Source organism: Dipteris shenzhenensis, chromosome 18 (genome assembly GCF_047967505.1).
Source record: "Dipteris shenzhenensis isolate YYH24624 ecotype China chromosome 18, Dip_SZ_1.0, whole genome shotgun sequence".
NCBI lineage: Eukaryota > Viridiplantae > Streptophyta > Polypodiopsida > Gleicheniales > Dipteridaceae > Dipteris > Dipteris shenzhenensis.
The window spans coordinates 24095635-24119776 of NC_141613.1; the positions used below are offsets into that span (position 1 = coordinate 24095635).

A 24142-nucleotide genomic window follows, 5' to 3' on the forward strand; every position below is an offset into this window, starting at 1 on the left:
CCACACCCGAGGGGCTCCAGCGACACCTGGATGCACTGCAGGCTTTTTGTTTATCCCATGATTTGGAGGTCAACCTTGGCAAGACCGAGGTCATGATCTTTAACACCTCTCGAGCAAACATGCAACAGAAGCAGGTTACTTTTACTTTCGGTGGGTCACCAATTGAGATCGTATCCTCAGACACTTATTTGGGGGTCATCTTCTCCGGCCCGATCTTCACGATGAGACCAGCGATGCAGGCCAGACTGAGCAGGGGATACGCCTCACTGGCTTGGCTAGAGAGACAATGCTTTCACTCCTACTTCCAGGATCCTCGGACCAAGGCTCTTCTCTTCGACTCCTTGGTCCGACCAGCCGGTATGTATGGCAGCCCTTGTTGGGGCCTAACATGTCAGAGATAGAGTGGACACGGGTGGAGCGCCTGCAGATCCTCCTGCTCTCACAGATGGTCCGGGGAAAACCGTCTGTACCACATCACATCATTCAGGCCGAGTTTGGTGCTTCTCCACTCCAACTAGATGCAGCCTTTCAAACCATCACATATCTACACCGGGTTAGATCATATGGGGACTGCACATGAGGGAGACAGAGGTTGCCATGGTTGGCTCTCGATTCCTCCATGAGGTTGGCAACAGAGGGAGACGAGCGATGCTGGTATGCACGGACTCACAGATGGTTTGTGAGACTAAGGTTCCACATCGATAGGATACCTCCTTTTCAGTACAGTTTAGATGCCCCTCCGGTACTCCCACCCGGGATACGTCCCATGGGAGTCACGGTGGCTTTGGTCTTGTGTCGAGCCTCGTCCAGGAGACCGAGACGCACGGCACACCTTGACGAGCGCCAGCGTCCCATCACCAGCTATGCACCAGCCAGGGCGACATGACATACGAAGGATTCCGCTCCGCTCTAGTACTTTTCTTTTCTTTTCATTGTTACATCCAGATGTATTTGATTATGTATGATCAGACTTAGGGTTTAACATGGGTGATGATGCTTGTTTCAGTAGCTCCACCCTTACTGTGATTTGTATCAGGTTTTCTTTCAGTCTCATAGACCCATCGGTCTTTCGAAGACTCTAATAAAATTTCTTTCTTTCTTTTCTTTTCTCTCTCTCTCTCTCTCTAAGCAAGAGACCTCATGGACACCGGGAACTATTGCACCCTCATGATTGGTCACACATTGGCCAAGATCTATAAGGCCAATCCACGCACTTGGAACTCTAGCTCTAAGCACTTGATATCTTCATGGCACTCTCATTTTGCATTTTGCTACTTTGCTATTTTGTACTAGTATAGCATTTTAGTACTCAGCAAGGGCCTTAGTGAGCCCTTTGCCCCGGCCCACAGTGGTTTGTATGAGTTACTTGATTCCGTACTTTGTCCCATAGGCCCGCGAGGCCTCCCGTGGACGTTAATATATCTTTCTTTCTTTCTTTCCTCTCTCTCTCTCTCTCTCTCTATATATATATATATATATATATGCATATGCATATACATACATACATACATACATACATGTATGTATATGCATATGCATATGGATAGGGATAGGGATAGGGATATGCAAATGGATATATATATGTATATGCATATGCATATGTATATGTATATGTATATGTGTAAGTATATGTATATGTGTATCTGTATATATATATATATTTATATGAGAGAAGGCATCAACACCCAAGACAAATACAACATTATCATAGATCTCCCTCTTCTCCCCTATCTTGTTCCCTCTCTAAGGGGGCATTAACATCAAAGACAAATACAACACAATGTCTGAGCCCATGGAGAGAGTGAAAACTATGATGTGGCATCACTGCATTGATCCTTTGGAAGCTAGCGAAAGGGACAAGCTCGAGGGGAAGCTTGGCAGTGTTCAAGTCAATCCTGTGAATTCAATCAAACTAACAACAGGCAATGGCACTTTTAATTAGCATCAGCTATTCTCTACAACCAATCTCAATCACGTATGTTATCGATTTTTGGCTGTACAACCCCATTTCCCTTAAGATATCTAGATGCCACCTATAATTTAAAAGGTATCTTTGAGGCCCCCTTTTACCACTACTCTTTAGTTCACTTGCCCCTAGGAACATTTTCACAATCAGGTGCACAAGGCCTTTGGCCTTAGATCTATCTAGTCCAGTGCCATTCACCCACACCGACGACCTTAGCATTAAAACCTTTTGACCATATACATAAAGTGCAACACAAATCAATCTAAAAATTAATCTTGACTGACCCTTACAAGGCCATACTAGCTCAACTACAGCATAACAGCAGGGATGCATCAATCTCAGCCCACCGATGTCAATCTCCACCAAAACTTCAAAAACAGCAATGAGAAGATTTGCAACAAATCCACCTTAAATCTCTATCTCTGCAGTTCCAACATATAAACGGAAGGTTCCACTACCTTCTGTCTGCCAAGGTTAGGAAAAACTTGCTCCAGGATTAAAGTAATGTCACAATCATCAACGAATCATTTTAAGGCAGGTCCAGAATAGGAAATGCCTAACAATCCAGTAGGAACAAAGCAAGAATAGCAAGTAAGGTTCAATCGTCAAGTAAAAGGGTAAAACGTATCATGTGGAGACAAATTACTGACTACAGGTGCAAAAGGGCGCTTGCTGCAAGTTCGCAATAGCAACAAGGGAACAGCTCTGGATCATCACATGGCTACAGACTTGCAGCAACTTAAGCATAGAAAAGTAGAGAGTGAAGTCGGGCACATGCTGGAATAAAATGATAAGATATCAGAGTTTACATGAGGGAGCTATAAGCAAAAATATATTGTATATGAAAGGAAAGGAAGTAGGAAGTGAGCAAGAGCTGGCAAGCAATGAAAAAAAGCAACGAGGCAAAAGAGATCTCTGAAACAGCACCTACAACCAGAAAGCTAAATAAAGCAAGTGGTGCATTTTGGCATTTCGTTTCTAGATTAATTGTGGTGTAGTTGGATAGCTTCTATGTACAAGAAGAATAGAATATGTTGTAGAAGAATAGACAGCTTTCGTGGAAACCTAGCATATATGAGAATCTAGAAGTAAGGTTGAATGACATAGAGTGTCTGCTCAACTAGAGGCCTAAGTTGAGCCACAACCTGTTCATGACTCAATCTAACCCAAGCATCCTCTTAGGGATGACTTATGGTAGTATGGGACACCGTAAGGGCTAGCTAGGAATCATTTATGGAAATGGTGGAAATTTAACTTCTAGGAGTTTGAGTTAAGTCAAGTTTCATTGTGTTGTTGAATATATGTTTGGTAGCCCATGTTGCCTTGAAGACAACGGTTCTCCTACAAGCAGAGGGAGGCTTGGGTATCATAGACCTAGAGATGCACGTTGGGGAAGCTTATTGACAAGAGTCTGGCTTCAAGCATTGAACCTTGGAAGCTCCTCCTACAAGGGCTCTGAGAAACATGCCCCACATAGGCGACAGTGGCAATAGTTTGACCAATGGATCTTCTCAAAGGCCCCTCTCATAAGAAAGGGGTTGCCACAAATGAAAAGCTTGATGAGGGTGTGGTGTCATCTCTTAGGAACCTCATTTGTGCCACCCCTAGGGCATAGATGGGTTCAAGCAACAGTCCATGATTCGACACCCAAACGTCCGAGACCAAGAGGGTTGTATGCTAGGCCAATGCGTGCACATTGGGTGGGCATAGTGGGGCAACGAGCCGGTGAGATCCTTGGGGACATAGAGGTGGCTGCCAGTAGCCCAAGGAGAGACTAAGCGTACTTGCCCAATTGAGAGGAGCCAACAGCAAGATGCAGGCACACCCATTAGGTGAGCAAAATGGGATAGTAGGCCAATGAGATCCTTGAGGACATGGAATCGGCTCCCCCAGAGATCCAAGGAGAGACTAAGCACATTTGCCCACCTAAGAGAAGCCAACAATAGGGTGCACGCAATAAAGGAGGCCATCGCAAAGGCAAGGCACTCTAGGCTTCGACCATACCCCAGATGCCACAAACCCCCTGCATTGGTTTGGACGGTTTTCAAAGATAGGAATTCCTCTCAAAGTCTTCTATCTACAGCAGGAGCACAGTGATCCCTCCTAGCTTTCTTTCAATTGTGGCTTGAGTGGGGTACTCCATATGGAATCAGAGTAGGAGATAGAGATTCGTGGGACAATGGGGTCTTAGACTCTATTGAGTGGAAGAGGATTAAAGCACTTGGTCGTTGGGGGCGGATTTGGATATCGACCGTTCAAACCCTTCCTATACAAACAAGTCACTCTAGGTGGCGCCTCTGATAATAGGAGGGCCAACCATTCCGCAAGGTGCAATGCCATCCAAGGTAGGGCATTCAAAGCAAGTGGCAAAGGTGCCCTTCTTCCCTACACCATCCACATTGGTAGACCACATCAGGTGGATTCGTCAGCTTGGACTCCTTCGTGGCAGCGGCATCGGCAAGAGCAACAGGTGCCACATGAAGTCCTTACCATGTTTTGGGCCTCTAGACTAGCCTAACCTAAGGAAGATCTATTTCTTTTGGTTGGTAGCACATGGAGGACTGCCAGTAGGACCTTTGCTGGAGCAGGTGAAAGTGGACAAGGCATGTCACTATTGTGACACCGTGGACCTTGACATGATAGCTCAATGCATGTGGATTGTCCAAGGGCTAAAGTATCTAACACGACTCCCTTAGCATGGTAGCCAAGATGCGACGTACCCACCGAGACTTCACTTGAGACGCTACAAGTTGGTTGACAGAGGAAAGGAACGCTTTTCCATTGAGACAATCTCTCCAACCTATGGACTCGCGCCTGCATCTTAGCGTAGCCCAAGGCCCATCAACAGATCCAAGGCCTCTAGGCGCCACCTAGTGATATGGGACACTAGGCTGGTCAGGATCTGGTTGGGAGTTCGTGCCAACGGCTCAGCTCGTGGCTCAGAGGGAACATCTCCTGATTCGGGATCATATCCCGTAGATATCATGGTTGGGTGGTGAGCAACTTGCTCAAATTCCTCATGTTTGGTGTGTTCTTGTGTGTTTGCTTGCAAGTCAGAGGTTTCAGGAGTACTAGGGTCGAGTCAATTGGTATCAGAGCCAACTCATGAGGTATGAATCTCTGTTACAAGAGAGATTGGACGTGATTTTCTCTAGGTATGACTCAAATTCGAAATTTCTAGTGATATCCGTCAAGGGCTTGTTAAATCGTGAGTTCCTGAAGGAGGAGGATTATGATATAGTAGGCAAGCTCAAGACCCTTGATATGTCCAAGATGGTTGAAGTCTATCTTTAGAAGTTTCGTGATTTGCAGACCAAAGCTACAAAGATGGACCCCGTCACCTTATTGGACTTCTTTGTGGATGGTTTGCCTGACTCGTATAAGCTTCAGATCATGAACAACAAGTCTACCGCTTTGCAAGAGGCCATGAACTATGCGCGCATCTATGATGATACTATGGCTAGCGCAATGGGAACCACTATTGCTGACACAAGCAGGAAGAACAAGAGGAAGTTGTTCTAATACCGGGGAGTCGAAGTTAGTTGACAACGCCTCCAAGAAGAATCGGACCCAAATAAAAAATGGTCAAGCCCGTTTCCTACGCACCCTTAAGCTAAAGAAAGAAGGACGTCGTTTTATTTGCGAGGAGTGGAGCAACACTCGAAATGATTGTCCTAAGCGCAAGAATCAGCTCCAAGCACCAGGACCAAAGCTCCATGCGGGACAAGGAACCAAAGCTAAGGGAGCTAACCAAGCATCGATGACAAGTATTTATGTAAATGTCATTACCTGCCCACTTTCTTGTAATTGTACTTTTAATAATTCGTTATTTCGCCCCCATGACCTTTTCCAAGCTTATGGAGAAGTAAGGGACCAAAGAGTTCACATTCCCTTTGACTCGGGCAGCTCTCACAATTTTGTAAACTACAAACTTGTGCAGACGATGGGACTGTCCACAACACCTAGCGATCACACCTACGAGGAGCAGCTTCGGAACAACTTTTGGGATCGTAAGGTCAACGAACTTTCTATTCGAATTTAAGACTACACAGCTGCTCTTACGTGCTATGTCATACATGTAGACTTATTAGTCGTAATAGAGTGGTTTAAATAAAACCCACGATATTCGGATTGGATGGAAAGATCATACACTCTTTTTTGGACAAGGACACCCAATTTTGTATTCAATGTGATAATATTCGCTCTTCTCAGGGACCTATTGTATCTGCGATGCAACTTCAGAATATAATAAACACTTCTCGTTATGATATGTATCAGTGTCTCTTGATTCCACTTTCTTCATTTGTTGCTCTCTGTTAATAACAAAAATGATTTAAGCGTGTTTGAACACCGTGAATTGGTGCCTTAGACCAAAGAACGATCATCTTGTGCTAAGGGTGATCAACATACTAAGTAGGCATCCTCCTGATCGATAAGAGCCATCGCTGCTCCTGCGAGCTTCCCCTCCCCCCCCCGCCGTTAGCTCTACCTCCCCCCTAGCTCCTCTCCTCGCCGCGACCACCCTCGCCTCCTCCCCCTCCGCCCTCGCCCCCCGCCCCCCCTCCCCCTCACCCGCCGCCCACCCGCTGCGCCCTCGCCTCGCTCTCGCTCCCCCTCGCCGCTCTCTCGCCATCCGCTCCCCTCCAACCTGCCCCCTCGCTGCTCTCGCCCCGCCCCTCCGCTCCATCTCACCTCACCATCGCCGCCCCCCCCCTCGCCTCCACTCCCCCCCCCTTTCCCTCGTCTCAGCCGCTCTCACCCCCCCCTCCGCTCTCGTCCACCCCGCCCCCTCCGCCTCACCTCGCTTCAGCCAACCCCCCCCCTCGCTTCACCTCACCCCCCCCCCTCTCGCCGCTCCGCCTCACCCGCCGACCCCCTCGCTTCACCCGCCCCCCCGCCTCCATTCCGCTCTCCCCGCCCCCCGCTTCACCTCTCCGCCCCCGCCACTCCAACCGCCTCCCCCGCCCTTCCGCGCCCCCCCGTTTTCCCCACACCCCGCACCCTCCACCCCGCCCTCCGTTCCCCGACCCCCCCGCCCCCTCACTTCGCCTCGCCCGCCTCACACCCAGGCTCCACCTCCCGCTTCGTCCCCCCTTTTTGGGTGGCAGCCTGCTCCTCATCGGAAGCTTGCAGTTAGTCTTGGCGGTATGGCGGCCCCCTGCCCGGATCCGGAGGCCCAGTCGGACCCTCCCTCTCCAGATGCCTACCGCGTTATCCTGACAGAGCAACAATCATCTCGTGTTCAGGAGGTTGCCATTGACTTTGCTCGTACCTCTGTTTACGGTAGAGTCATTGGACACTCCCCCTCCAGGTCAGCCATCAGGGACTGGCTCCAGTCCACTCTCCTGTTAGAGGATGGCCATATTGAGGAGGTGGCCCTTATGGGAAGGGGCATCTTCTGGCTCAAACTCTCCAATGAGAAAGCTGCGAGCAACCTGATTGCCGGTTCCCCCCCATCGGTGGATGGGAAGATTATCATGATAGTCCCGTGGTACCGTGGATTCAGCGCAGCGGATTTCGATGTTCGGTTCCGTATACCTCGCCACCCAGTGACACTAGTTTTTCCAGGGCTTGCTGCTGAGTTGCGACCGATTGTCAGGGACTTGGGCTCCCATTTTGGCTGGGTTATGCACGACACCTTTGCCGACGCGGTGACCACGGCAGGAGCCCCCCGAGTCCGTGTGGCTGTGGCGGATCCTGCGACTCTCCCTGCAGTGATCGAGATTGTGACAGGTGCCGGTAGCATCACCCAGAGCATGATAGTCACCGGACAGCTAGGTCAGTGCCTGCGGTGCCACGGCTTTGGGCACTTGGCGGCTGCTTGTCCACGCTTCGCCAGCTCGTCTCGACCCCCCCCGCCCCCGCCCCCTCCGCCCCCCCCCCCGGACAGCCACGTCAGGAGGAGCCGAGGCAGCCGGAGACTGGTCCAGAGGTAGTGGGCGGTTGGACCGAGGTTAGAAGGAAAAGAGGAAAGAACAAGAAGATTTCGGATAAAGGCAAGGAGGCAGAGGTTACCCTTCCTGCAGCAGCACCCCAGAGACCTGACAGGCAGCCGCCCCAGGGACCTGGGAGAGCTTCTTCTTCGACGGCAGCCCGCCCTCCACAGCCTCAGATCCCCCTCTCTCCCGCTCCCCCGTCCCTTTCCTCTCCGTCCCAGCCCCCTCCCCAGTTTCCCCCCCCTTCGCCCGACCCGCAGCTTCAGCCCCCGCCTCCTCTTCCTCAGTCTCCTCCTCCTCCCTCTCAGCCCCAGTTCCAGATGCATCCCCATCCCCCCCCCCGTCCCCCTCGCCTCTCCTACAGAGTTAGCTGCACCGTCGGCTTCCCAGCCGAGTGCAGCCCCCGCTCCACCTCCTCCACCTTCTCCGCCAATCGCCTCCGTGGAGTCCGAGTCGCCTATCCCTCAGCCTCCTCCCCCTCCCCCCCCGATGGCAGGACACCCGGAGTCTACACCACCAGTGGAGCAGGCTTCCCTTCCCGCTAGCCCCTCAGTGGCAGACTCAGATGGGTCTCAGTTCCAGGAGAGAGAGCTTCCTCGAGACTTTTACAGATCTGGCCCCTGGGACTACCTGGATGTGGCCGACCTTGGGACCTTCCCGGCTTGTCTCGACATCAGTATCTTCCTGCTCCGCAAAGGGGCGGATGGGAGGATTGCTGCCTTGGCTCCCAGGGATGGCCCTAGCTTCGCTTTCACGTTCCTCAGCGATGGCACCGAGACCTGGACAGACGACTCGGTTTGGGAGGCTCTCAGAGAGCAAACACACGCCCAGGTGTGCTCCTGGATAGGCCCGTCCGGTGGGCAGCTTCTCGAGACTCAGTGGTCCGAGGGCGATGTGCGCCTGCGGTGGCGTTGTGCCGCCAAACGCTTCCGACTGATTGTGATCCTCAGACCTCCCCTGTCATGGCCTCTCCTCCAGGATGTCAGAGCTTGGTCCCATCAGAAACTCCGAACCTTCTACGGGATGACCACTTCAGAGATCTCGAGCTGGCTCGAGAAAGCATTTGCTCATGGCACCAAAGGCCTCTCGCCATTGCTGAAGGTGTTGAAGAACGGGCAGGACGACCCCGTCTCCCCCTCAAAACCTTCTCATAAGCGGCAGCGCCTCCATTCCGATATGTCTGATTCTTCTTTGACTTCGACCGCGAGCAGACAGTTGTTCGCAGCCCCCCATCCCTCTCCATGAGCCTACACCTCGTATCCTGGAATGTGAACGGGTTTCACTCTTCTGGCACCCGTGGTCCCAGGAAGCTCATTTTGCGACAGGAACTTCAGCCTGCAGTGATTGGTCGTTTGGATGTACTTCTGCTCCAGGAGCACAAGCTTTCTGCGGCTCATTCCCGTAGCTACGGGAAGGTTCTCCCTGGACGTTCCTACACTTATTGGGAGCCCTCGATCGGCGCACAGGGGAGGAGTGGGGGTGTCTGTACCTCCGTGTGCGAGCAGTTAGCCCAGGGAGTTTTCGGTCACGGCACGTTGATCCCAGGCCGAGCCCTTTGGGTAGGCCTGGATTTGGAGGGATTCAAAATAGGAATCCTCAACATTTATGCTCCCACAGACCTCCGATGCAGAGCCACCTTCTGGAGGACACTTACAGGGATTCTTCCAGACATGGATTCCTGGATTGTTGGAGGAGACTTCAACAACCTGGAGACCTTGGAGGACCAGCAGGGCAGAGGTCCGGAGTTCACAGGTATGGCTCAGGCAGAGCAGTCAGCTTGGGACTCTTTCATCTTCGCGACAGGAGGGAGGGACAGTTGGAGAGACCCGTCCTTCCGGCGTTGGCACGGGAGCCTGGACTTCTCTTGGGGCTTCTGCAGGGAAGGAGGCAGACTCCTGGAGAGGCTTGATAGATTTTATGTCAGTGATTGGGCCATCAGCAGAGGCGGCCAGGCGGGTATAGTTCCAGGGACGACACTCTCCGACCATGCGCCTGTGCTCCTATCATTAGATTCGACAGCCCAGACCCTCCCCCCCCCGATCATGCAGGATTCCCGACTCCATCTTCTCGAGGGTGGACGTGCGCAGCAGCATTTGCAGTCTTTGGGACAGAGACTGGGGGGAGGGCGTGGATCTGGTAGACTCGGTCGCGCAGGCTCTGCAGGAGTCCAGCCAGATCTGCCAGCTCGCAGCCTTACAGGTTCGACAGGATTGGTGGGGCAGAGAGAGAGCTCTTCGGAGGGACCTCGCCTCCATTCAGCGACTCCAACAGGCTTCCCCGGGCTCGGAGGAGCTTCGGATCCAGGCCCTTCGAGCCAGAGCCCTCCTGGAGGAGACACTCCAGCGTCGCTCCGAGTTTTCCTATCACGCCTCTCTCTCCTTCTGGGCCCGGAAGGGTGACCGGATGTGCAGGGAGTTCTTCAGGACGCATGGCCAGAGAGCTGCAGATGATCAGCTTCGGAGTCTCAGGACAGCAGATGGTCACATCGTTACGGATCCGGGGGAGGTCCTGGGGTTGGCCACTGACTTCTACAGGACCCTCTTCCAGCAAGAGCCGCTTGCCCCTCGTGCTAGTCGTGCCCGTGAGGAGGTGTGGAGGCACATTCCATCCCTGGTCCAGCCTAGCATGCAGGCGACGTTGTTGGCACCGTTCACCTCGGATGAGATGTTGGAGGCCTTGATGGCTATTGACGGACAGAAATGCCCAGGTGAGGATGGGCTATCCCGAGCATTCTTCACCTCCTTCTGGGACCAGATCCATCAGCCCCTCCTTGCAGCTCTACAGGGGATTTTCAGCAGCGGTCAGATGCCAGAGAGCCTTTCCTCGGGACTGATTTGCCTCATCCCGAAGGGAGGAGATAGACAGGAGATTCGCCAGTGGCGTCCGATCACTCTCCTTACCTCTGCCTACAAAATCCTCGCCAAGATGATCAGTGCCAGAGTTCGGCCTCTACTCCCAGACCTCGTCCATGACACTCAGACAATCTTTGTCCAGGATCGCAGTATCCTGGATAATGTCTTCTCCTTTTCAGAGGCGGCGGAGTGGGCTCAGCACAGCGGATCACACCTTGCCATTCTACTTCTCGACTTCGAGAAGGCCTACGATCGCGTGGACTGGTCCTTTTTGGAGGGGACTCTGGAGCGGCTAGGTTTCCCGGCAGGTTGGATTCAGGGTATCTCAGCTTTGTACAGGACAGCGTCTAGCAGAGTCATCATTGGAGGCAGGATGGGTGAGCGCTTTAGCTTGGAGAGATCAGTACGTCAGGGCTGCCCCCTGGCTCCTTACCTGTTTCTCTTCTTCGCCGAGGCCATGACTTACTACCTTCGGGCGAGGTCCACAGGGCTCAGGGGTGTTCGCCTTCCACTCCGGGAGGACACGGAGCTTTTGGACTCGGAGTACGCAGATGATACAGCCCTTTATGTCCAGGACGATGAGAGGATGCTAGAGAGGGTGCGGATGGCCCTCGAGGTTTTCTGCTCGGCCGCTGGTGCGAAAATCAACTGGAACAAATCCGTTGGTTTTCTCACAGACCCTGGGGCGTGTTCTCAGTGGGGGCGATTTCTGGGTTTCAGATGGATTCCACGTGGACAGACAGCTAGATACCTTGGCTTCCAGGTTGGCCTAGACATCACGCCAGCTCAGCAGTTTCTCCCGGTGCTAGACTCCATCCGACGGAAGCTGGCTTTCTGGAGCACTGCTAAGCTCTCTCTTGCAGGTCGTGCCTTGGTAGTTAACCGGGTCCTCCTAGCCACGGCTTGGTATGTGGCTTCCTGCTGGTGCTTCTCGAGATCCAGCGCGGCACAGCTCAGGAGGTTGGTTCGGAACTTCCTTTGGTCTGGGGAGGATGGTCATAGAGATACCAGAGCCAGGGTTGCTTGGCAGACAGTCATTCTTCCGCAGGCTGAGGGTGGCCTGGGGGTCATTGATCCAGAGCTTCAGAGTCAGGCCTTGTTAGGCAAGCTTGTCATTCGCGGTTTGACCCCAGGGGGGCAGACGTGGAAGATGTTACTTCAGCAGGGAGTCGGCTCTTGTGTCCCGCGCCGAGGTGGAGAGTGGCTACCGTCCCTCAGGTGGATCTTCACCTCCGCCCCGCTCACTCAGTCCCGCTCCCCACTCATTCGTAGCCTCCTCATGGTTTGGAGGCGGCTCCGCCTCAGTCTCATTCAGTCCCCTCCCAGCTGTCAGGAGGAGTTCGATCGCCAGCCGCTTATCTGGAACGGTCAGGTCAGAGATGCCGAGGGCCTTCAGTTGGGAGAGAGATCACATATCAGGTGGGACGGCTGGATGAGGGGGCCAGCCCGATCCCTTCGTGTTTGGAGGGATACGTACAGACATCTGGAGATGACTGATCTTGCAGACGCAGCTGGAGGTGCACGTGGAGCCCAGGCGAGACGCACGGAGATCGACAGTGCGATCCCAGCTGCTTGGTTGGTTCCACCTGAGCCTCAGATCCTTATGCCTGGTGACACCCGCTGGCTGGGACAGTTCACCCCCCGTGGCATTCCACTGGTGATCGCAGGACGTATGGATGACTCCTCTATCTCCTTCTTCGCGGTTTCTGGGGATGGACGACTCAGGAGAGAGGGTGCGCTCATCGACCCCCTACTCCCGTGGCAGAGGGTTCGGGTCGTAGGCCTCTTGGGAAAGGTCTGGCGTACCGACCCTAGCATCGAGCAGGACCAGGTGCAGCTTCGGCGTCTTTGGCTCTGGGAGGGGCGGGCCTTGTCAGAGCTTGATTGGGACCCAGGAGAGTGGTGGTGGCCAGAGATTGTGACAGGACAGGGGCCGACCTCCTTCTTCGCCTACAGTACGACTCTGGGCAGGCGAGTTCTCGGGAGGATGCAGAGCCGCCCCCCCACCCAGCGACCCAGCTGGTACGCACAGGGTATTTCCAGGTTCTTTTTGCAGGCATTCTGGAAGGCCTTGTGGGAGAGCTGGCGGCCGCGGAAGATCTCATACTTCCTGTGGCTTCTTGCCCACAAAGGTCTTCCAGTGGGGAGCTGGCTGAGGCAGATAGGCCAGGACGGATGTTGCCAGATTTGCCATGCGGATGAGGAGACACCAAAACACTGCCTGTGGAGCTGCACTCGCGCCCAGGATGTGTGGAGGTGGACTTTTGGGATTCTTACTCGCGCAGCACCAGAGCTAGGATTGATCACTTGGGGCGCGTTCTGTTGGTGCAGCACCGCACCTGGTCTTCATCACTTATTCAAGGCATGCCAGCAGGACCCCACTTTCCTTATCACACAGGGGACGTGAGGACCGCTCGAGGGTATCCCACAGCACTTAGCAGAGGCTGATACAGGAGTTCGGGAGAGGCAGCCAGTCTGGGAGATTATTAGCAGCATTACAGGGTGGCACATCTGGACCTCGCGCTGCGCGCAGATCCTCGGTGGCACCTCCTTATCGACTGCCCAGATCATGGCGGAGATTTGGAGTGAGATTATTCATACCCTCAGAGGCCAGTGGGACCAGATTCAGGGAGACTCCCGGGCCGGTCAGGAGAAGCGGAGACGCTTCCTCCGGGCTTGGGATACACAGGGCCTCTTCTTCGAGCAGACTACGCAGGGCCTTCGGTGGCACTACTCACCACCCCGATGGCTGTTCATTCATACTCGTCTTATCCCTCCGTGAGAGGATGGTTTATTTTGCTACCTTTTAGGGCTGTGTCCGATTTGTGAACGCAGCCCGTCAGCTATAAGCTGACCTCTTGTATCTTGTTCTCGAAGTAATATAATTAGCACTGTTTTTTCAGAAAAAAAAAACACCGTGAATTGAGAACGTTGTTAGATGATTTCATGGATGTATTTCCTGCACAACTGCCGGAAGATTTACCTCCAAAACGGATAGTTGATCATCGCATAGATTTAGTACCTGGGACTCAACCTATTAGTATTCCACCTTATAGGATGAACCAACTCGAGGAGGATGAGTTAGCTTCATGGCTACAAGACTGTGAATCTGGGCTATATTCGCCCAAGTAAATCACCTTGGGGTGCACCTGTCCTTTTTAGAAAGAAGAAAGATGGTTCATGGAGAATGTGTGTAGATTATAAATGATTGAATAAAGTGACAATTAAGAATAAATACCCTCTTCCTTGTTCGGATGATTTGACAGACCAATTGGCCGGAGCAAAGTACTTCACTAAGATTGATTTGCGTACGGGTTACCACCAAATCCGTATCTATGAAAAACACATAGATAGAACCGCTTTCCGAACTAGCTATGGCCACTACGAGTTTCTTGTATTACCTTTTGGTTTGACCAATGCTCCTGCTACCTTCCAGTAAATGATGAACGATTTGTTCATATATTATTTGGACAAATTTGTTGTCGTGTTCTTAGATGACGTCTTGGTATACAGCCGATCGCTCGACGATCACATTGGACACCTCTGGATTGTCTTAGTTATTTTAAGACAGCATAAGCTCTATGCCAAGATGAGTAAATGTGACTTCTTTATGAAAAATATCATTTACTTAGGACACAAGATTTCTTATAAAGGTATCGTATCAGCATTGATCTAGATTGTATCCAGAAGGTTTTGGAATGGCCCATCCCTCAGACAGTGAAACAACTTCGTTCTTTTCTAAGATTTACGGTCTTTCTACGGAAGTCTATGCGTGATTATTCGCACATCACAGCACCCTTGACCAATATATTGATAGGTCGCGGACACAGGTCTACCCAGCCAATCTCTTGGAATGATGCATTGAACAAGGCTTTTGAAACCTTGAAGCACACTATCAAGGAAGCGCATGTTCTTGCATTAGCCGATCCTACCTGGCCTTATGTTCTAGAGGCCGATGCGAGTGATTTTGCGATTGGGACAGCTTTATTCCAAGAGGACACACCTGTAGCTTTTGAAAGTAAAAAGCTAGACGACACCCAACATCGTTGGGCCACACTAGAAAAAGAACTGTAAGCAGTTGTGTTTGCTCTAAAGGTTTGGAGACACTACTTGTATGGTTCCAAGTTTCTTGTATTGACATATCATCAGTCAATCAAGTATGTGCATGACGGGTCGAAGTTAATGCAAGATTTTTATTTCGAAATACGTTATCGAAAGGGTTCCATGAATAGTGTGACGGATGTCTTAAGTCGAATCAAGTTTGTAAATGCTATGTCATTTACGAAAATATCCTCGAACCTATTTCAATCCTTGAGAGGACTTTGCACAACTAATAGTCATTTCAGTTCTTATTGGCAGAAGGTCCAGGATGGGAGATCCATGGTTGACCAGGACTCGGGGATTGTACCACCTACGGTATAGGCGGCGGGAGGTCAGTGCATGATTAGGAACAGCTGGCTGTTCCGGAATGGAAAGATATGTGTGCCAAATGTTTCGGATCTTCGATCCAAGATTCTCTGGGAGTGTTATGATGCCCCTAGTGCTAGACATCCAAGTATACATCGGACTCTGTCTCTTGTGAAACATACCTTTTATTGGCCTAAGATGTGTGCATTTATTGAAAGCTATGTCGTAGGTTGCAGGGTTTGTCAGGTTACTAAGGCGGAATGCCTTAGAAGTGCGGGTTTATTACAGCCATTGCAAACCCCTAGTAATAAATGGGAAAGTATTTCCATGGACTTTATTACGGGTTTGCCTAGAACGTGCAAGGGTCATGACTCCATTTGGGTCGTAGTTGACCCTCTGACAAAGATGGCTAGATTCAGTTAGCTCACAAGTTTGTGGACCAATTGTTTAAACTGTATGGTTTGCCTTCCGACATAGTCAGTGACAAGGACTCAAAGTTTACGAGTAACTTTTGGACACTTGTTTTTTAGAAGTAAGAAACTACTCTAAGTATCAATTCCTCATATCATGCACAATCCGATGGCAGCACAGAGAAGGTTAACCAATTGGTTGAAAATATGCTTCGGGCATATGTTTCTAAGAGACAGTCTTCATGGGAAGATTATCTCCCCATGATAGAATTTGCTGACAACAGTGCAAAGCACTGGAGTACTGGTTACAGTCCATTTATGCTTATGTACGCGTTTAAACCTAAGTCACCAGTTATGGTTGGGTTCAAGGAAATTTAAAATGATGCTGCAAGGATATTCTTGCAAGACATGCAAGAAATGTTGCAATTTGCCAAGGTCGGGATAGATTTTATGCTAATAGACATCGTTCACCCACAGAGTACTCTAAAGGCACGATGGTATATTTACATATTCCCAAGGAATCCAAGAGCCTAAGTACTGGTTTGGTTCCGAAATTATCCCCCAGATACTACGGTCCGTTCAAGATTATTAAAAGAATTGGACCAGTTGCATATAAACTAGAATTGCCTCTTGATGTTAAAGTACATCCAGTTTTGCATGTCAGTAGAATGAAAGAGTTACTGGGTGCCGATGATCAGCTTGTTTTCCCTCAAGAAATCATAGAAGTTACAAATTTGACTTTCATTCCACACGAACCTGAGAGTATTCTTGAATTTCGTGAAAGACAAATTCGGAATAGAACTATCACGGAATACAAGATCAAGTGGAAGGATCGTGTTGAGGAGGATGCAACATGGGAGACATTACCTAACCTCCAGAGGACATTTACGGGTTTTCTTGCGAACTCAGGAGTGAGTTCTTAGAGGAGAGGAAGTATGTCATGTGCACGGATTAGTATCTAACGTGTACTAGAGTACACAAGACTAGCTCAAGTAGCCTAGGGAGGCTTAGGGCTAGGTAGGCTTGATTCTCGGGTTGAGTGGCAAGGGTACCAACCAGATAGAGGTCTCCACTATTTTTGGCGCATTGGGCCCAAGTCTATAAAAGGGGCCCAGAGGTTCAGTCTTCAGGGAGCCGATGGGAGCAAGTCTAGTTCCCTAGTGCTAGGTCTAATCCTGATTGAGTTGCGGACTCGCGCCTACATCTTAGTGTAGCCCAAGGCCCAGCAACAAATCCAAGGCCTCTAGGCACCACCTAGTGGTATGGGACACCAGGCGAGTCAGGATCTGGTTAGAAATTCGTGCCATCAGCTCAGCTCGTGGCTCGGAGGGGACATCTCCTTATTCGGGATCGTATCCCGTAGATGTCATGGTTAGGTGGTGAGCAACCTACATAGATTCCTCATGTTTGGTGTGTTTTTGTGTTTGCTTGCAGGTCAGAGGTTTCATGAGTGCTGGGGTCGTGTCACTTGGATACCCAGGACTCAAGACACCTATGTTCTCCCTGAAGGAGACCGTTTGGGAGAGGTGGCCAAGAATGTCTGGGTGGCATGTTGCATTGTAAGTGATGGGGGCGCAGTAGATTCAACCTGCAACCACCTTCGTCAACATTTAGCACAATATTATCTACATCCCCTCCGGGCCACATGAGAGCAAGGCACGGAGAGATCTAGAAAGCGAAAGGCGGGAGCACATCTGCAAGGCATGGCCTGCAAACATTGTATTCTCTCCAGAGGAAGGCATTTGCGAGACAATGGACAGCATTACAGCCTGGAATATATGGGTAACACGTAGCAGTGTAGTGATAGGGGGCAACAAATTCAGCTTGCAGCCACCCCCTTCAACATATGGCATGATATCATCTACATCCTCCAAGTCACATGGAGCAAGTATATACCTAGATGAATCCAGGAACATTCCCAAACTCATCCTCTAAAAACAACATAGTGCAGTTTCAATTTCACGAGAGTCACTCATAAGATTGAGAACCATAAACTCCATCATGCATAGCAGGGACTAGCTACTATGACATCCCCACTGACGTCATCAGCGCCCAACAGTGGGTGTAGACCATAGTATAAAAGTATGCTCTCACACATACAAATCCACACACCCACACATACTTGAGCATCCATTTATACAAAGTCTTCGTACTGAGTTTCTGTCGGCACTCCGGAGGTGAAGGGCAAACTCAGCCATGACGAAGGCTAGCACTAAAGGAGAAGGCTAATCAAAAAGTAGTCCAAATCTCTTCATTCAAGCTACAACTTGTTGGAGTGCGCGGGTAGCGAAAGCGTGAAGATAAAATCATATCGCACATCTATATGTTTTGTGCGTGAATGATACATGGCATTCTTAGCCAGATACACAGCACTCTGGCTATCACATCCCAACACTGGAGTACTCATAGACATGCCAAGATCTGTAACAAGTCTGTTCAACCATATAGCTTCTTTAGAAGCTTCAGTAGCTGATATATATTCAGCTTCAGTAGTACTCAGTGCTACAATATTTTGCAACCTGGAACACCAAGAGACAGCCCCACCAGCAAGTGTAAAGACATACCCGCTTGTGGACCTTCGAGTATCCAAGTCCCCTGCCATGTCTGCATCACAATAACCCTGCAAACTAATTGCACCCTGCCCATAGCAAATACACTTTCTTTGTGTACTCTTCAAATATCTAAGAATACACTTGACGGCCTCCCAATGTGGTTTGCCAGGATTTGACATAAACCTGCTGACAACTCCCACTGCATGAGCAATGTCTGGACGAGTAGCCACCATAGCATACATAAGAGAGCCACAAGCTGATGCATAAGGGACTCCCTTCATAGCATTGGCTTCCATGTCATCTTTTGGGCTATTGGCTTTACTAAGCTTAAGGTATGGAGGTAAAGGTACTCCAAGAGGCTTAGCTTCAGCCATGTTAAATCTGTCCAGTACCTTTTCAATGTACTTTTCTTGAGATAAGAACAACAATTTCTGCGTTCTATCCCTTCGAATCCTCATGCCCAATATATGCTCAGCATTCCCCAAATCTTTCATTGAGAAAGCTGATTTCAGCTGGTCTTTGAGAGCATCCAAACTGGTCTTTCTCTTTCCAGCTAACAACATGTCATCCACATACAAAACAAGTATGATGGAGCTGCCATTTGTATCCTTTTCCATGTACAAACAATGATCTGCATGGCTGCGTGTAAACCCATGAGAGAGCATAAAGGTGTCAAACTTTTTGTACCACTGCCGTGGTGCTTGTTTCAGCCTATACAAGCTGCGTTTTAGTTTACACACCAACTGCTCTTTTCCGGGAACCACAAAACCCTCAGGCTGTTTCATGTAGATCTCCTCATCAATGTCACCATGCAGAAAAGCTGTTTTCACATCCATTTGGTACAGCTCTAAGTCCAATACAGCCGTGAGAGCAAAAAGCACACAAAGTGTGGTCATCTTCACAACAGGTGAGAAGACCTCCTGGAAGTCAATCCCTTCCTTCTATGCATACCCTTTGGCAACAAGTCGTGCCTTGTACTTGGGTTTCCCATCAACTGTCTTCACTTTGTAGACCCATTTGTTTGGAAGAGCCTTCCTTTCTTTGGGTAATGACACAAGATCCCAAGTATCATTAGCATACAGAGATTTAATCTCTTCTTGCATAGCTAGCTCCCACTTATTGCTGAATTTGCATGACTTGGCCTCTTTATAAGTAAGGGGTTCACCCTCATCAGTAAGCATTACATAATCCAACGAGGGGTCATACCTTTGTGGCTGCCTTCTTAGGCGTGTAGACCTGCGTACCCAATGATCTACATTGTCAGGAATCGGGTCTACATCCGGAGGCATGTTATTTTCAGCATTTATTGGCTGCTGTAAGCCATTTTCAGCATGCTGTTCATGCTGTACAGCACCTTCATTTTCATTTTCAGCACCTGCATTTTGATAATCAGCAAGTCTATCTTGCTGTCCATGACCTCCCTGTGCTTCTATTTGCTGTCCATCATCATCTGGCTCAAACATAACCGGCTGATCTTCAGTTTCAGCCTGTGGTACAGCACCATGAGGCTCATCATTTGAAGTAATAGGTGGCTGCAAATTCTGAAATTTGACCTGTTTCATGTCTTCATCAGAGGCTACAGTACTTTTCAGCAACTTTGCCTCATTAAACACAACATTACGGCTGCGAACCATTTTCTTAGACTGAGGTAGCCACACTCTGTAGCCAAATTCACCCTCATCACCATAGCCCATAAACAGACCTTTGGTGGATTTCGGGTCAAGTTTATTCCTCTGCCCATCTCTAACATGCACAAAAGCATCACAGCCAAAAATCCGTAAATGGTCATATGAGGCCGGTTTGCCAGACCAAACCTCCTCAGGAATGCCATTATTTAAGGACCTGTTTGGAGAACGGTTGCAAATGTGAACCGCGGTTTTGAGCGCCTCTCCCCAAAATTCATGAGGGAGATTAGCAGTGGACAGCATGCACCGCACTCTCTCACATAGAGTCCTATTGTATCTTTCAGCCACACCATTTGAAGAAGGGCTGTAAGGAGCTGTAAGCTCCCTCTTTATTCCATTAAGTCACAAAAGGACTTAAACTCACTAGATGTGAACTCACCCCCATTATCAGTTCTCAAGCATTTCAGCTTTCTACCTGTTTGAGTGGTCACAAATGCATGAAAAGTTTTAAAAACAGCAAACACTTCACTTTTCTTTTTCAACAAATAAACCCAAATCTTCCTGGAACAATCATCAATAAAAGAGACAAAGTATGCAGCACCACCCATCGATTTTACAGGCATGCTACATACATCAGAATGCACTAAGTCCAAGACATTTGACTTACGGGAGACACCAGAGTAAAAGGAATTTTTCATTTGCTTGCCAAACTGACAGTCATTACAAAATTCAAGCTTAGAGCCTTTTCCATCAACCCTCTTCAAAGAGGCAAGGACATCAAGTCCTTTCTGGCTCATATGGCCTAATCTCTTATGCCATAGCTCCAAATGACAGCCAATTTCAGCAACTGCAAGAAACTTGCCATTCAAAGCTTTACAGTGCAGACAATATAAAGTGCCCTTCTTGGTTCCCTTAGCAATCAGCATGGAACCCTTTTTCAATTTCCACAAACCACCACCAAACAATGTGGTGTAACCATGCAAGTAAAGCTGTCCAACAGATAGTAAGCTCTTCTTGATGCCAGGCACATATCTGACATCTTTCAACACAAGTTCTTGCCCATTATCTAAAGACAAGTGTATGGTGCCAATCCCATGAATGCTGCAAGCATGATTATTTCCAAGGTAAACCTTGCCATAACAGTCTGCATCAAATGTAGCAAAACACTCCAAACATGGAGTCACATGGAAAGAGGCACCAGAGTCTACAATCCAAGTCTGAGTGACACCATCATCAACTGACAAAAGTGCATCAATCACATCAGCCTTGGTGATCTGCATATCCTGCATGTGACATACAAGGGCATCATAATCAACTGCACATAGTACATCAGCCTCTACATCCGAGAGCTCCTCTATGACCACACTGGAGGCCACATTGGCCTTTTCTTTGCCTTTGGCTCCCTCAGATGCCTCTGTCTTTTCCTCTTTCTTCTTTCTGTCTCCTGCATTCTTCTTTCTCTCTTGTTCCTTCTTGTAGTACCTGCAATCAGGCTTCTTGTGGCCCTTCCGACCACACTGATAGCAAGTAATGTCACTCTTATCCTTTCCTTTGCTCTTGCTCCTGCTTCTCTGTCCAGCATTTGCATTTTTCTTTTCAGCCCTGCCTCTAACATTATAAGCTGAGTTGCTGCCTTCTCCACTAGACTTACGCCTAATTTCTTCATTTAAGATCGACCCCCTCACACCATCATATGTGAGATTGGGGTTATTACTGAGAGATACAACCAAAGTCTCCCAAGAGTCAGGCAGTGTCATGATCAAAAAGATCGCCCTCAACTTGTCATCAAAGTTCAAACTTGCATCCTTGAGCTGATTTAAAATGCCAGTAAATGCACTCAAGTGCTCTGCTGCAGTCTTGGACTCATCCAACCGCATATTCACCAACTTGCGCATTAAATGCACCTGATTCACAGGTGTGGTGATCTCATAAGTAGTTTTCAACTTTTCCCAGATTGCATGACCAGTGTCTAAACCCTTAATGTCTGTCAAAATGTCATCAGTGACACCCATCTTAATGTAAGCCACAGCCTTTTTATTGACTTTGGCCCAATCTGCATCAGACATTTGTGCGGGTTTATCCAACTGCAAAGCATCCTCACAGTCCTTTAAGAACAAAATGCCCTGCATACGATCTTTCCAAAGATCAAATCCCTGACCATCAAAACGTTTGATTTCCATCAAACTTTTAGTGTCAGAACTGAAAGAAGCTGCTGCCATTTTATCACAAGCACAAGAGTAAATGCACTGAACTGCAAGAGCACACTCTAGAACCAGCAAATACACTGCTGTTCTTAACCAACCAGCAATAATCCTCTGCTGTTTTTACATAAACCAGCCACCGCACGGGCAAATAATGCAGAAATTTATCAAATTCTGCACAAAATCCCAAATTTCCAGGTCCAAAAGTGCATAAATGTCAGCCAATCTGACTCAGCTGAGCATAAATACATCAATACATGAAAAGCCCCAATTTTTCTCGGTCCAATGCCAAGAAATTTTACTCAGATGAGCGAAATTCCAAGAAATTTGACAAAATCCCCAAATTAATTGAGGTCAATGCGCACAATGTCTGCAATTTCTGACACAGATGTCACTGTCAAGCATAAACAGCATCAAATCTGGGAAAAGCCCCAAATTTCAGCCAAGAAATTGCTCAAAACGTGACCTGAAGTCAGGCATGACCAGCCGTGACCAGCCGTGACCTGTCGCTGACCTGGGAGCTGTCGCCTGACTGTCGCCTGCCTGCAAACGTGACGTCTGCACAAAACGTGACTGACACGCTTCCTGGGAAACTGCCGCCTGCACAAAACGTGACCTGGCTGACTGGCCAGAGCAAAACGTGACCAGTGCTGACCTGGAATGGCTACGCCTGACCTGTCTGGGTACAGGCTGCGCAAAAACGACCTGAGACACTGTCGCCTCGATGCGCGCGCAGCCGCCTGATGAAAAACGACCTGATGATTTCTTCGCGCGCAACAATGGCGATGGCTCGCACGGGCTTCGAACAACGCGCAGACCTTAGCCGAAGCTCTGATACCAGTTGTTGGAGTGCGCGGGTAGCGAAAGCGTGAAGATTTGCAGCAGAGGAAGTGAACAGGTAAGTGAGAGTGACATAGAGAGTACGAGCTGATTTTTTGGGTGTACCTACAATGTGTTGGTACACAAAGAATAAGATGTATTTATACTTAGGGCCCGTAAGGGTGCATTCACATGTACAGCATAAATAATACACGTGTTTTATACACGGAGGTGAATAAAGGACCTTTAGCCCAACACAACTACGTGTGAAGTCTAAACGATTTCATTTTAGTCTCTCTCAAACGAGCATCTAAATCTAAATCTAGCTGGTAGGGCAACGCACCATTTAAGATAGAAAGAATTATCGCAATACCAACAGGCCGGAACTTGGACGAAAACTGCAAAAAGGAGCAAGGCATAAAGAGATGTAGGAAGACATAAAGAAAGTCACATGGAGCAAGGCATAAAGAGATGTAGGAAGACTGCAGAAAGGCGGAAGCGTTTATGCAAGGCATGGCTTGCAACCATTGCAAGGCATGGCTTGCAGCCATTTTCTAATTTCTAACGGATCAAGGAATCAGCTAGTTGCATAGCCCATCACCCTAGCTTAGGCACCTGTTTCTAGGACACTATAGGCCGTGAGCCATGGTCCTAAGAAGCAAGCGGCATAGTAGCCAGCTGCCCTCTGTTGATTGATCAAGCGTCCCATGGATTGCTGATCTGTACCGTTTTCTCATTTTTCTAATAGAAGGTTTGTTTCCTTTTTTTCCTCTTTTTAATTGTCACATGCACCCCTGCACTTGGGTGCAATGTGACACACTGGCTACATCGACAAGAGCGAAATAGTTCCCTAATAGGAGATTTTGTCGTATGCTGTGAGCCCTTGTCCAGGGACAGTCAGGCACAAACTACATAAGTCAATCTCTCAGCCTTAGGTCAAGTTTGTTCACTAGTACCCACTAGAGAACAGTAGGGTAGTATTTCCATCTTAGGTTTAGGTCCAGCCTAGGATAGGATCCCTTTTGGGCCCCCTCAAGGCTGGAACAAGTGAAGGGAAATGGCAGGGGAAGGGCTGCCTTTATAGGCTACCCTACACCCCTCCCTAGGCCACCTTTTATGGGGCCAAGGGTGGGGCCAAGGGCAGCCTTTACAGGGCCAAGGGACTAGCCAACCAGGCCCAAACAGCCGACTGAAAATTGGGCAGGTCGGTTCAGCCCTCCAGCCCTATAAATAGGGGGGGCCCTGGCCCTCATTTCCCATCCAGCTACCCAAGCCTTCAGCACTCCAATAGCTCCCCAAGCCCTCATCTCCACACTTGATGGATTCCACCAAGATGCCAAGGAAGGGGAAACTCCATAGGGTAAAACCAGAACT

The 24142-nt window shown here is 49.3% G+C and overlaps 1 protein-coding gene across 2 annotated transcripts in view; it reads right to left on the reverse strand.

The window, feature by feature from the left end:
• LOC147890982 (argininosuccinate synthase, chloroplastic-like) overlaps positions 1 to 24142 on the reverse strand; it is a 155230-nt gene that overhangs the window by 34133 nt on the left and 96955 nt on the right. The gene's annotated exons all lie outside the window — the stretch shown is intronic.